Genomic DNA, 13,270 nt, shown 5'->3' with positions numbered 1-13,270 from the left:
CCGCAGGCAAGAACAGCTTCCACCTGGAGCATGGGAGCTTTTGACAATGCTGCTATCCCCCAGGACCTTTCCAAGTTCATGAGTTCTCCACTGCATGTTCAGAAAACAAGATTTAGTACTTTAGAGTTGAAGGTGAAAAACAAAAAGGCAGAGTGTTCTGTTTTGTGGTCGTGCATATCTTTGTGGGCTGTGACTAGGGCTGCTCGATGCTACAGGAATACAAATAAGCTCTGTTCACCAAGGAAGGTAAGAAAATTTGCATTGTTCTCAGATAAGATACTTGCAGAGAATATAAGATTATTCATTGTAATCCTCCTAGTTCTTCTCTTATTATCTCATGGTAACTATTGTCTCATGGCAATGTACCACATGGGGCTTTACTGGTAAAGCTAAACAGAGAAAGACCAAAAGCTACAGGAGAGTCTGAAAAAAAAAGTGAGAATTCTGCAGCCCTGGCAAGGGAGCCTTCTGCACCACCACCCCTTTTTTTTGTTATTTCTCTGAAGTGAGGTGCAGCCTCCTGCTACACCTTTACGTTGAGAGAGGTCTGAAAATGAGGGGAAAGAAGGCAACCAAAACAACAAACAAATAAACTAGAAATATGATGTTTAAAAACATTCTATTAATATGAAAGATACAGTTTTATTTTTTCAGGGAAGTTGTCATTTCCTTGCTCTTCCTGGAAGTTTCATCTTCTCACATCTGTCAGACAGAATGTCTGCATCTTAGAAAAACATAACAAAAAACAAACAACCTCCCCCCCCCAAAAACAAAACAAAACACCCAACCCCCCCAAACAACAACAGCAACAACAACAAACTTTTTTCATGGAAGCTAGAACTGGGCTCTTAGTTATATTCAACAAAACCTGGTTATAAATAAAAACGCAGTTGGGGTTGGCCAGAACAGCCGAAGACTTTTTAGTTAAATGTTCACCTAAAATGGTTTTATCCTCCTTTTACGGAGCTCAGTTTCATAGGTCCTCCGTTGCCCTCTGCGGGAAAGTCTTAGCACTGCTTGTAAAGCTGTCAGTTCTGGCTCCACTTTTTTCCCCTTGTTGCTCTGTTCGGTTCCAGAGAAATTACCTGCATTATGACGTTAGTAAAATTAAAATGTTAAATTAAAAATATTTTTTAAATTATGTACATTGTTCATAATATATGACAGCATTCAGTGGTAGCTTTAGTATCATGGAGTTTGGTAATGCATGTCTATTTTAGAATGAATGTCTTGAAGCTTTAAAACCAGTGACATGACTAATAATGGTTTGAGTTCCTAATCTGAAGTCGGCACAGTTGTACTAATTAAAATTTAAAATAAGATTAAAATGTTTTAGCATTGTTTCTGAAAGCTGTATTGCAGGTATCGGAAGGATACATTTACATTTCAGTAATTTTCGTTGTCTTCAATTTATCCATGTTTACAAATGCTATCCTCATGAAATTACTTTTGTCCACAGTAATCCATGTAGTCATTCATGGGATGAACATACAAAAAATTCAAAATTATTTTTCCAGTGTTAGATCCCATTTTTAATTTTACAAGATGCTAGAACTACTCATTCAGTCACAGGCACTGGCATTCCAGAATTCCATTATCTATTTTCCTCCTTCCTTTAGATGCACGCTTGTCTCTATTAAATATGTCAGTCCTGCTTCTCTGCATAATATTTACCTATTTAGGACATGATTTTACAGGATTTTCAATTCAACTCAGGTGTTTTTCAGGAACCATCATATTTTTAATCTTGCATCCCCAGTGTTCAAACAGTCTTAACTTTAATCTGGTTTGTCACTCTGGCCATTTTCAGTAGGCATTTGTCTGACAAGTCCTTTTTAAATACCTGCTGTACTGGCTCCTCTGCTGTCTTGGAAAAGCTCCTTCTCCCCATGTGTCTCTTTTTAGTCCCCACTGTACATGTAGAGAACCTCGTATTCTTATGTACAGTGTACTGAGCTTGATAAGATTATACTTAGCTATATGATAAGATTATACTTAGCTATATCAGTAGGATTTTAATCCAATAGTCCTGCTGAGAGGGAGCAAGGAGACACTGCATCTGTCTCACCTTCCACTCGGCTTGCGTACCTTTGCAGTCAGTCAGCATTCTCAGGCCTCTGTGTCTTAGTTTTTGATACTGTAAGGAAGTGGATCACAAATATGCATCTGCTGACACACTAAAGGGTAAACACTCGTATGTCATATAGGATGTTTGAAATAACCCTTGCCAATAATGAATTGCATAAATCTTCATTATAAGATTCTCTGCCTATACCAGAGACATCAGACTTAGGTGGCATCACCAGATTTGTTCTTTCCCAGGATTGCAACATTACGTTTAGTTTTGTGAAGTTCACACCAGCCAGGATCTTGGAGTGGAGGAGCAGAAAAAAGAGAGAGAAGGTGAAAGGCTCCAATGCACTTCTTAGCATACAGTTATATCTGATTTACAGCAATATTGAACAGAACCTTTTCAGGGCAAGAATACAGTCATTAATGAATCCAGAGCGGAAGTTTACAGATGAAGAGTGTAGAGATAGTTCTGCACCATCACATATAATTGTCATTTGTTCCTAGTTAAAAATGTAGGCAACTCTTCCTCTGCCTAAATGTAGCTAAATTATTAATATCATCCCCCACTTGAGAAAGTAAAAATATGAGATACTCACTGCAGAGGGAGAAACTTCTGGTCCTTGTAACAGTATCACAGGAAACCAAAGTGAGTTGCTGAACTGGACCACTGAAGTTTGACATCAACCTAAGTTCTTAACTTCTGAGGTGATGCTGACAGGATTGGATTCTTGCAGGTGCTGCCTATGCCTCCAGAATGTTTGGCCAAAATCAACTTCCTTCCAAGGGTATTTTTATGTCAAGACTTGGTGATGCTTATCTTCTCCTGGTCCAGAACCCAGAGGCCCACAACAATGACGGGGCCATCACAACTGAATTTCTCCACAGAACATTTACTGCAGAAAGCACCACTTCATTGTAAATTGTAAGTGGTGATGAGCTATGGTTAAATGAAACAGCTGGTAGCCAGGATCATAGCTGGGGGACTACACGGTGGTAGTCTTTTGCACAGGCTATTCCATCTACCCTGGCTCCTGTGATCCATGTGTTCTGTTTTCATGTGTTCTGTTTCTGTTTTACTGTGATCAGGGACTCACATCTTACTCTTAACATTTGCCCTTTCAAAACTTAGCATTAAGCCCCTCGTTTATCTGCCACTCCCTGACTCCACGTGGCAGGAGGTTAGAATGAAAGGAATATAAGTGGTCCAGAACCTTAAAAGAAGGTCAAAGAACCTTAAAACACTTGTGAAGACTCAGAAAATATCAGTTGATTGTTATTTTCTAGTTCTAATACATCAGCACGCTTTTATATCTAAACTAGTGTTCTAATTTCCCTTTTTGACTAAGTATTTTTTAAAGCATCAGCAGTGTCTGTTCATAGGAGAGACATGACCCTCTGCTCCAAGCCTAAATAGCACAGTGTTTTGGTACAGTGTGATCCTTTTCCAAAGTACTATAGTTTGGCCCCATTCTACTGTACATAAGAAACACAGTTTTGAAACACGTGCTTCGTATGTCTTAAAACATGGGCTGGTGGCCTTCCAAAGTAACATGCACTGTATTCCACTGCCGAGTGCATTTACATGTTAAAAGCAGTATTGAAATATAAAAATGTCCCCAGAGTATCTATATGGGGTAAATATCCTTTTTTCATGGATGGAAATATTGAAGTAGGAATTCAAAGGATTTGACCCAAGCTACATAGGATAAGCATGGCAGGATTTATGACTCTTGTTTCTCAAACACAGCAAAACTTTGCCCTGAAAAGACTGGTATGTCTGTGAGTGATACACTGGGGTTTCTTCTAGGGAGCTGCCTTCTTCAGCAGAAGACTGAGGCAAGCTGCTCTTCCCAGAGAGATTAAAATCTTCATTACAACTGATCTTTCTACACTCTCACTATAGATCATTGCTGCTTGTGTACTGCAGGATCCTTTTGCTGGTGTCAAGCCCAAGTATAATGAAGGGACTGTAGGATCAGTGTACAAAGCTTGCAGATGGCTCCTCTAAAACTTTCACTTATCCTCTGTTCCTGGTGATGCATAAATCACTAGCTCCATCTGCCTGCTCTTTCTTTCAGCGTCTTGGGTATCTTTTTACTAACTGGCTGGGAATCTCATCCCAAACTGCGGTGTTTTTTTGCCAAAAAGCACAAGATGCTACACTTAACCCTCAGGAAAACCCATGCCTCAGCATTTAGCTAATCATGCCATTGCAGGAAGAAATGCCTTTCAAGTCTTAACCACACATAAAATTCAATAACATTTTTAGAAATTGTTCAATGATACCAGTGCAGGCCAATATATAGGTACCTCTAAGTTTTTCTATGTTTACTTTTTTTCAAGTTAGCTATGCAAATAATTCATTAAATAATGTGTCTGTATAAAGTTGTAACATTAGATAAGACAGCCATAATTTAGCTAAAGTAGTAGGCATGATCATGTATTTTCTATCCTCACTCTGTTATTCAGACATCATAAGAATTAGCTGTTCTTATTTTTCCAGTGGTTTTATTTCTAAGTTTTTCCTGCATCTCCTTGCAATGCAGTTGCATCTCATAACTGCATCTCATAACTTTGGCTGCCTTGCTTGGTAGAATGAATAATTTTTATTTTTTCTTTCTGTACCTGTGACTTACACTTGTGGAAGAGCTGGACTCTTGGATAGTATGTCATTAAAAATACTGTTTAAAAAAAACAACTGGGAGTGTAAATAGATATATGTCAGATGCTGAGCTTACATTTTGGCCCCTAGTGAGACTGAAGGAGATTTAGGGCCTCTAAATCTATTTCTCATCTGTAGCCTTTCCCCCTAAAGCAGCACTAATATACCCCAGAAGGTTTTGCTGCAAGAGCAACATCTGGGGCCTTCAGCTGTGTGTTGGTGCTGCTGGGAGCTGGCAGGCAGGCAGCAGAAATTAATGGTTTCAGAGCACTGAAGATGAGGGGTAAACTTAGAGTCAGACCATGGTCAAAGTCTATGTACTTCTGCTGGGATATGAGATGCTCAAGCACAACCTTAAGGGTGCCACCAGGACCTGACACCTGAATGTTCACAGATGTTAAAATGATTCCTCTTACCATGTGTAGCTGGGTGGAGGGCAGAGCCTTGATTCCATTTGGATCCACTTGCTGGTCAGAGCAGTTGACCCAGCAAATAAAAAGCAGTTTGCCTGGAATAAGGAAGAGGAAGTAAAAGTAAAGGGATTTTGCTGTGTCTTCTGAGCATAACTATCTGCAAGATGGCCAGATATCCACTCTGCTTCTAAGAACTGAAGCTGTGGTCACAGTCGAGCTCTCTGCAAGGTGCAGGGGGAGTGGAGAATTTAGGGGGATAGTTTCTTTTGTTGAGGGAGAGTGGAAAAAGACTGGAGACAGAAGGAAGGAGCTTTCAGAGCTAGCAGATAAGTGACTTGCAAATAACACCCTGAAAAGAAGTATTATCTATTATTTCAGATATCTTTCTTCTTCCCTGGGACGCAGGCCTAGAATTTATTAAACCTTCAGTCATGGATGCACTTTGGTAGTTCATGCTTTCCATACAGGCACTCCTTTCCTCAGTGCTTCACCTTTTGTGTTCTCTACCAGCCATATGTCTACCAATGGATGTTGCCATACTTCGTTTTCACACCCACTTCTCTGTCACAGCTAAAGTTATACATCCAGGTTTCATAAAGAGTTGGTGATGCACAGAAGTCAACACTGGAGTGCTTGTTCTTATTTTTCTCCAGGTACTAAGGTGCAGCAATAATCAGACAGTTATTTCCTGCTGTTACTTTCCTCCGTAAATAACTGCAGGAGTTAGGATATTATATGATTGTGCTGAGGAGATGGGATGGAATCAAGAACCATATTTCTGTGGAGGAGATACTTTGTGAGTGAGTCCAAGAGGGTGTTAAAGTCTAATGATAGAAAGAAAAGAGGGACAAACAGAGAGGGAGATTCCCATCCCCAGTTTCAGTGGTGCATTAAGCAAATACTACAAAATTTGTGACACATCTGTGAAGGTTGCCATCCCAGTTTGATTCAGTATGTGTGACTTTGAGTAATAATCTGACCCTTCACAGTGATCTCAAAAGCCTCCCTTGGCTAACACTAATGTCCAGATTAGCTTGTACTTCCCTGAAGGGACCCTTCCATTCAGCTGTATTTAGGAAGAACAGCTACCAGCTCTAGGAAGTCATGAAGACACTTGCTGTTACCTTGCTAGTCACACAGATGTTCCCCCTTCTGGAAGCCTCTTTGACTACACGGCACGAGTGAGTGTTGGTCCATAATTACAGAATCATTGAATGAGAGAATCACTAAGGTTGAAAAAGACCCCTACTTGGTCTGCCTCTGCCTCTCCTGGTGAATGGGGTAATGCTTCCTACAATGTTGTGAGAGACAGTCTGTGGGTGAAGATGGTAGGGAGATGATCCAGTCCAGGAAATCTTCCTAGTCTTCCTGAAAAAAAAAGACTGTTCCCTCTGTCTACATGACTCATCTGGAACCAGTATAAAACTGCAGTGTATGCCAGCAAGCATTAGATGGACTGGCAACAGCCTTGAGAAACTAGTGTGTGTTGGCCAGGGACCAACAATGCAGGAAGACCACTTGGTGTGACCAGCTTGGGGCATAGCAATAATTTTTATGCTGCCTGAAGAGCTAGAGAGGTTGCTAGTAGCCAGCTATGTTCCTTTCTTGTCAAAGCAGAAGAAAAGTTTCAACAACAACACTTCAAATATCAGCAACATACATTTCTGGGAACAAGAATAATGGAAAATACATTCTTGGTCCATATTAAAAGTAGTTCCCTTCTGCCTCCCTGCTTTAGAGACTGAAGTGGTTATTTGTCAGGGGAATGCCTTCATGTCAGAAATTTCCTATTTTCTTGTCTCCTGATAATAGAACATTTTCAAAACGCTTATAAATCACAGTAATAGACTTCATAAAGACTTGTCAGAATTTGTTACCCATTTCCCAGGAAACTGGATCTGTGATGCATATGTACATTGCCCGAGCTCAGCTTTAGGGACCCAGAGCTCTGCAGGACCTGATTCTAACTGATGTAGACTCTGTGGTGATTGACACAAGATCTGAGGACAATGAGCCTGTCTCTCAGGGATTTTCAGTGCTCCTTCTACTGCACCATTTGTGGCAGTAATGGGACAGGAACTGGAGTACAGTGAGGAGTGATGGGGAGGTGGTGGAAAGAGGTGAAAAATGGGCAAGGCACAGAGAAAGATGACTGGATCAGGGAGCTGTTGAAAGGGGACAAACACCTGGACCCATGTAATGCTGGATAAGGATAAGGATAAGGGATTTGACAGTTTCAGTTCCTTTGGGAAAAGAATCTGGAATGCAAGAAAAATTAGGTTCTCAGTGTGACACTATGGAAAACTGGTGATCATTTTCCATATAGAATGGATGCAAAACTCAGAATTACAAGCTAGTAATGGAAATTAGAAAACAGAGGAGACAAGAAAAAGAAGAGGGACTAGCAAGAAACCAGAGCTGCAAAGATGCTGCTCAAAACATCTGGATACTCAGGGGGCAGAGGGAAGAGAATAGGAAAGTAGTTAAGAATGTGAGACTGGTGATGGATAAAAAATATAAACATGACAATGACAAGAGCTGCCACAAAGCTTTACAGACCAGCTTTAAAAACACAAACAGCAGCTTCCTACAATTCTACAGGACTGTACCATGTGCGCATCTTCTCTTATACAACTGTTCTTTCTAGAGGAGTTTGCCCTCCAGCTTCCCATCCTAGTTGTTGTGGTAGGACAGTTATGCAGAATTTCTTTTATATTGTTGGCACTGTAGAGAAATTGGTAATGTTCAGTCATCAATAAAATCATAAAAATTCTCCCTTAACTTCGGAGAACCCCAGGCACTACAAAAAAGGAAGGAAAGTAAAAAGAAAGGAATGAAAGGGGAAGAACAAAAGAGAATTGAAAAAGGACTGTTTATCATGTATCTTCTGGTTTAGGTACTCTTTTGTACTGTAAGCTAGACCAAAAATCCTTGCTGCCCATCCATTGACTTCACTGGAGATGGAGCAGTACTGAATATAGCTTTAGCATTTTCACTTTTATGTTCTCATTGTAGTGAGCATTTAAGCTAGTTGTGCTTATCTAGAAGTGGAAGAGAAATGAGGTTCTGTTTCTAGTTCTGCCACTGACTTGCCAAAATGATACTGTTTATATGGCTAACTTATATGTAGGATTGCCTTTCTCACCCCTGCTGCCCAGAAGCCGCCACAGACTTTGTTCTTTGTCCCAGGACTAAATCTTTGGCCAAAGACATTTGCTTCAGGACTCAAGGAGCCCCACATTGTCCAGCACTGAGGGACTCACCATACAGCCTAAGATCAAGAGTGGGTCTGAAAAAGTAGTAGTGTTCCTGTTGTGAACAGATATCAGAGTATGGATGGCACCATTTTCTGCAGACATGTTTTGTTGGCTGCTGATAAAAGGCCTCTGTGAGGAACCACAAATGGACAGACAGCTCCACCACACCTCTTAACTCAGGCAAGAACTTGGAGGAGTCCTTTTCACTGCTGCTTTTGTGCTTCATCTTTATAAAGCTTGTTTCAGAGGAACTGCGTGGTCTCATTTAGTAATGACTCTGAAGCTCTTTTATCTTTGGAATAAAGGCTTTACAATGACAACTATAATGCTGCAATATTAACCTCTAGATGTCAAGTACAGATGGTACTAGAATTTGTGTGCATTATCCGGCTCAATAAAGACCAATGTAGTATTTTCAGCAGATCCCTGATGTGACCTTTTTATGTTTTAACAAATTATAGATCCAGGTTTGTTATGCTTAAGCAGCACTATCTTCTACTAATATCTCTCCCTGAATGAAAACCAAGGACGAAGTTACTCAAGCAGAAGAAGATGTATCTGCTTAATATTCCTAGTCCTGCCCTGTCTAGCCCCCAACTCAGTCATCACCCTCTTTTCAGATTATAGACCTATATAAAAATGCCCTTTTTTTTTTTTTTTTTTTTCCTTTTTAAAAAAAGTGGTTATTGGTTTGGGTTTTATTATGACAGGATATCAAATTCAAATCTACCTATGCAAATTCACTTATAAACCTGCATAGTTTTTCAAGGAGTAGGATAATGGTAATGCTTTGGAAAAGTAAGCAAAAGGCACACATTCCAGAAAAAAAACCAACCAATTCTTTCTAAATTAGCAGCAATTTATGCCAGGGAGTAGCAGTAAACAAACATGGTACTGATGGATAGCTACTACCCTGCTGACACAGATAAGGAGAACTATCATATATGTTCATTCACTTATAGAGACAGGGCTAAAACTGAGATGCACAAGAGAGTGTAATAAAAGCATGAAAAATCAATAAAAGACTTAAGTGGGATCTACACATGTGTCTTTCTCAGTAACTTTCTGACTTTTTGGTGTTTCCAAAAGCAGACTAAGGATTTAAAGATGGAAAGTGAACTTAGAGAGCACTTCAAATCATAGTCTAACAAAAGACACCTGTACTTTCCATTCTTTTTGTTGCCTTACATTTGTGATTCTTAATTTGGCAGGTGATAATTTGGTGATAATTTCTAATTATTACCCCCCATTCTGTCACTGTGATGCAGTTAAAATTCTGAGCCCTGCATTCATCAAGTTTGTGTCCGAACTGTGCCACAGGGACCTGCGCTTCCCTAAAGCAGAGCAAAGGAAGCAAATCCCTCAGCTTGGGCTCTCTCCTGTGTGTGATGGGGAGGGAGACTGACTACGTTTTTTACTGAAGAAAGCCAGAAAATTATCAGGGGCAAGAAACAAAGATGTCTGAATCCTCCAAAAGAAGTGGGCACAGTTGTGTCAGAACTGCTGGAGAGGAAAATATTCACAGACACTGTGTAGGAAGCCATTAGGCAGTGGCACACAGACTCTGGCAAGGGAGGGCAAGTTTAGAAGAATGTCTCAGTTGGCACCAGGTAAAGTAGCAGTGTTTGAAAGTAGGGATAATCAGAACAGCAAGTTTGTGCTAATAATTTGAGCCTTTTGGCTCATTAAGAAGCAAAACACAAGGCAGAGAACAGCTGAGATGTTGTTGAGTAAGGCTGCTCATTTCTCTGGTTAGTTCAAGTGGAGTTAAAGAGCTTGAACGTATTTCAGAAAAGGGACAAAGCAAAATGAATGAGCATGAGAGCAAATGAGCTGGGTACTTGACTCCCTCATAAGGGGAAAATTTTTATTTACACAAAGAAAATTAAATATGGGAAAAAGAAAAAGAACAGACTGGGGGGGCCTGAGTTGCTTCCAGTGATTGTTATATGTTAACAGGGCTTGATACAGTATTACCTATGGCATCAGCCAGAGAGCATGAAAATTGCTCCTGAATCCCCAATAACTTAGCATCCTGTTTTCTTTGTTGTATCCTTTTACTGATACAGTTCCACAAAACTTTTTTGCTGAAGCCAGATCCTCAAATCCATATTCTGCATTTAGGAACCTCTGCTCTCTGTGTGGGCAGCCAGAAACCCAGAAACATGTGCTAAGATGGACTGAAGAAAACATAGCCACCAGGAAAGCAGACTGCAGCAGCTGTTCCTGAATTCCAGCTCTCTCCTAATTAATGCTTTTTCTGCTAGGCATCTGGCCTGACCTTTGGGTACTCTCCTTCCTCAGTCCACCTTTAGAAGATTACAGCATAGACAAATAAGAGCTTGAACACAGCCTAATGAGGAGAGAAATGCAGGGAGGGAAGTGGGTTCCCGTTTCTGTTCCAAATCAAATAACGTCCTCTTATCACTGGACTGCAAGTTCATATTGCCTTTTGTCCTCTGGTTTCCATGCTCTGGGAATCTCCATCTTTGCTGCATGCTGGTCCAGCTTCAACAAGCAGATTGAAGTATTATTTTTTTCTTAACTTCTTTGCTGTTGATGTCCTTGTAGTTCTCCTGTATGTGAACATTGTTAGAGAAGAAATCCTGTTTACTCTGGAAAACTGGTCCAATACAGAGATTTGAGTCAAAGTTGCTTATGTCCCACTTTTCTACCCCACAGCTGAATTTGAAGCCACTTTCTAGAAGTATCCTAAACATTTGAGAAGCTGACCTCACTCTAGCAAAACTTTTGCTGACTTTAGTGCACCACCTTGTACAAAGACACAACTCAAATTTAAATCTTTTTTCTTAGAGGAGCACAACTTTGCGATTCTAATACAAAATATTGATTTTTTTTTTTAACTTGGTAGATGGAACAGTTGAAATAACCACAAAATAAAAAATAGGAATAATAAAGTTTTAATAAAGTCATTGAAATGCTAGTGTCATTGAAATGTCACCTAATGAGTGGATCTCTCTGTATTAATGCACATATTTTTTTAATAACTAGCTTATAACTATGCTTTACCCTCTGCTTAGAAGGAAGCACTCCTATGTTTAGTTATTTATTTATTCATTTTAGCAAAATGCCTGGTAATAAAATTAGCTGGGCAATGTTTCATGAAGAAGTAACTGCTGTTACAGTCAGTTTTCTGTCCTGATTCTAAAAACTGCATTTGTGAAGTAGTCTTAGAAAAGTGACGGGGGAAAAATTAAAGGCAGCCAATATACAGAGAAGACAGAAAAAAGGCAATAATATTATTTTCCTTTGAGTCGGGTCTGTCTAATTATAAGGATTTCATTACCTGACTTTCCTTTGTCCTGACTGCCCACAACATTTGTTTTGCCCTGGTGACAGAGGATATAAAGAAGGCAGAGGTGCTGAACGCCTTCTTTGCCTCTGTCTTTACTCCTGCAGGGTTTCCGCATGAGCCCCAGATTCATTTAACCCCAGAAGTAGTCAAGATAGATGAAGAGTTTGACATAGTAGATGAGGATTGGGTTAGGGATCAGCTGAGTAATCTGGACATCCATAAGTCGATGGGTCCAGATGGAATGCATCCAAGGGTGCTGAGGGAGCTGGCGGAGGTCATTGCTAGGCCACTCTCCATCATCTTCAAAAAGTCATGGGTAACAGGAGAGGTGCCTGAGGACTGGAGGATAGCAAATGTCACTCCAGTCTACAAGAAGGGCAAGAAGGAGGACCCGGGTAACTATAGACCGGTCAGCCTCACCTCCATCCCTGGAAAGGTGATGGAACAACTTGTTCTTGTCACTATCTCCAGGCATATCAAGGACATGGGGGTCATCAAGAGCAGTCAGCATGGTTTTATCAAGGGTAAATCATGTTTGACTAACCTCATAGTCTTCTATGAGGAAATTACTAGGTGGATAGATGATGGAAGAGCGGTAGATGTGGTTTATCTTGATTTCAGTAAAGCATTTGACACCGTCTCTCACAGCATCCTTGTAGATAAGTTGATCAAGTATGGGTTTGGTGATCAGGTAGTGAGGTGGGTCAGGAACTGGTTGAAAGGAAGGAGTCAGAGAGTTGTAGTCAATGGGGCAGAATCTGGTTGGAGGGGCGTGACTAGTGGAGTCCCTCAGGGGTCGGTACTGGGACCGGTGTTGTTCAATATATTCATCAACGACTTGGATGAGGGTATAGAATGTACCCTCAGCAAGTTTGCTGATGACACTAAGCTGGGAGGAGTGGCTGACACACCAGAAGGCTGTGCTGCCATTCAGAGAGACTTAGACAGGCTGGAGAGTTGGGCAGGGAGGAACAAGATGAAATTCAACAAGGGGAAGTGTAGAGTTTTGCATTTGGGGAAGAACAACACGATGTCCCAGTATAGGTTGGGGGCTGACCTGCTGGAGAGCAGTGTAGGTGAAAGAGACCTGGGGGTCCTGGTAGATAAGAGGATGACCATGAGCCAGCAATGTGCCCTTGTGGCCAAGAAGGCCAATGGCATCCTGGGGTGCATTAGAAAGGGTGTGGTTAGTAGGTCAAGAGAGGTTCTCCTCCCCCTCTATTCTGCATTGGTGAGGCCGCACCTGGAGTATTGTGTCCAGTTCTGGGCCCCTCAGTTCAAGAAGGACAGGGAAGTGCTTGAAAGAGTCCAGCGCAGAGCTACTAAGATGATTAAGGGAGTGGAGCATCTCCCTTATGAGGAAAGGCTGAGGGAGCTGGGTCTCTTTAGTTTGGAGAAAAGGAGACTGAGGGGTGACCTCATCAATGTTTTCAAATATGTAAGGGGTGAGTGTCAGGGAGATGGAGCTAGGCTTTTCTCTATGGTGACCAGTGATAGGACAAGGGGTAATGGGTGTAAGTTGGAGCATAGGAGGTTCAAGTTGAATATC

This window comes from Heliangelus exortis, chromosome 1 (genome assembly GCF_036169615.1).
Source record: "Heliangelus exortis chromosome 1, bHelExo1.hap1, whole genome shotgun sequence".
NCBI lineage: Eukaryota > Metazoa > Chordata > Aves > Apodiformes > Trochilidae > Heliangelus > Heliangelus exortis.
This window is presented reverse-complemented; position numbering follows the sequence as displayed.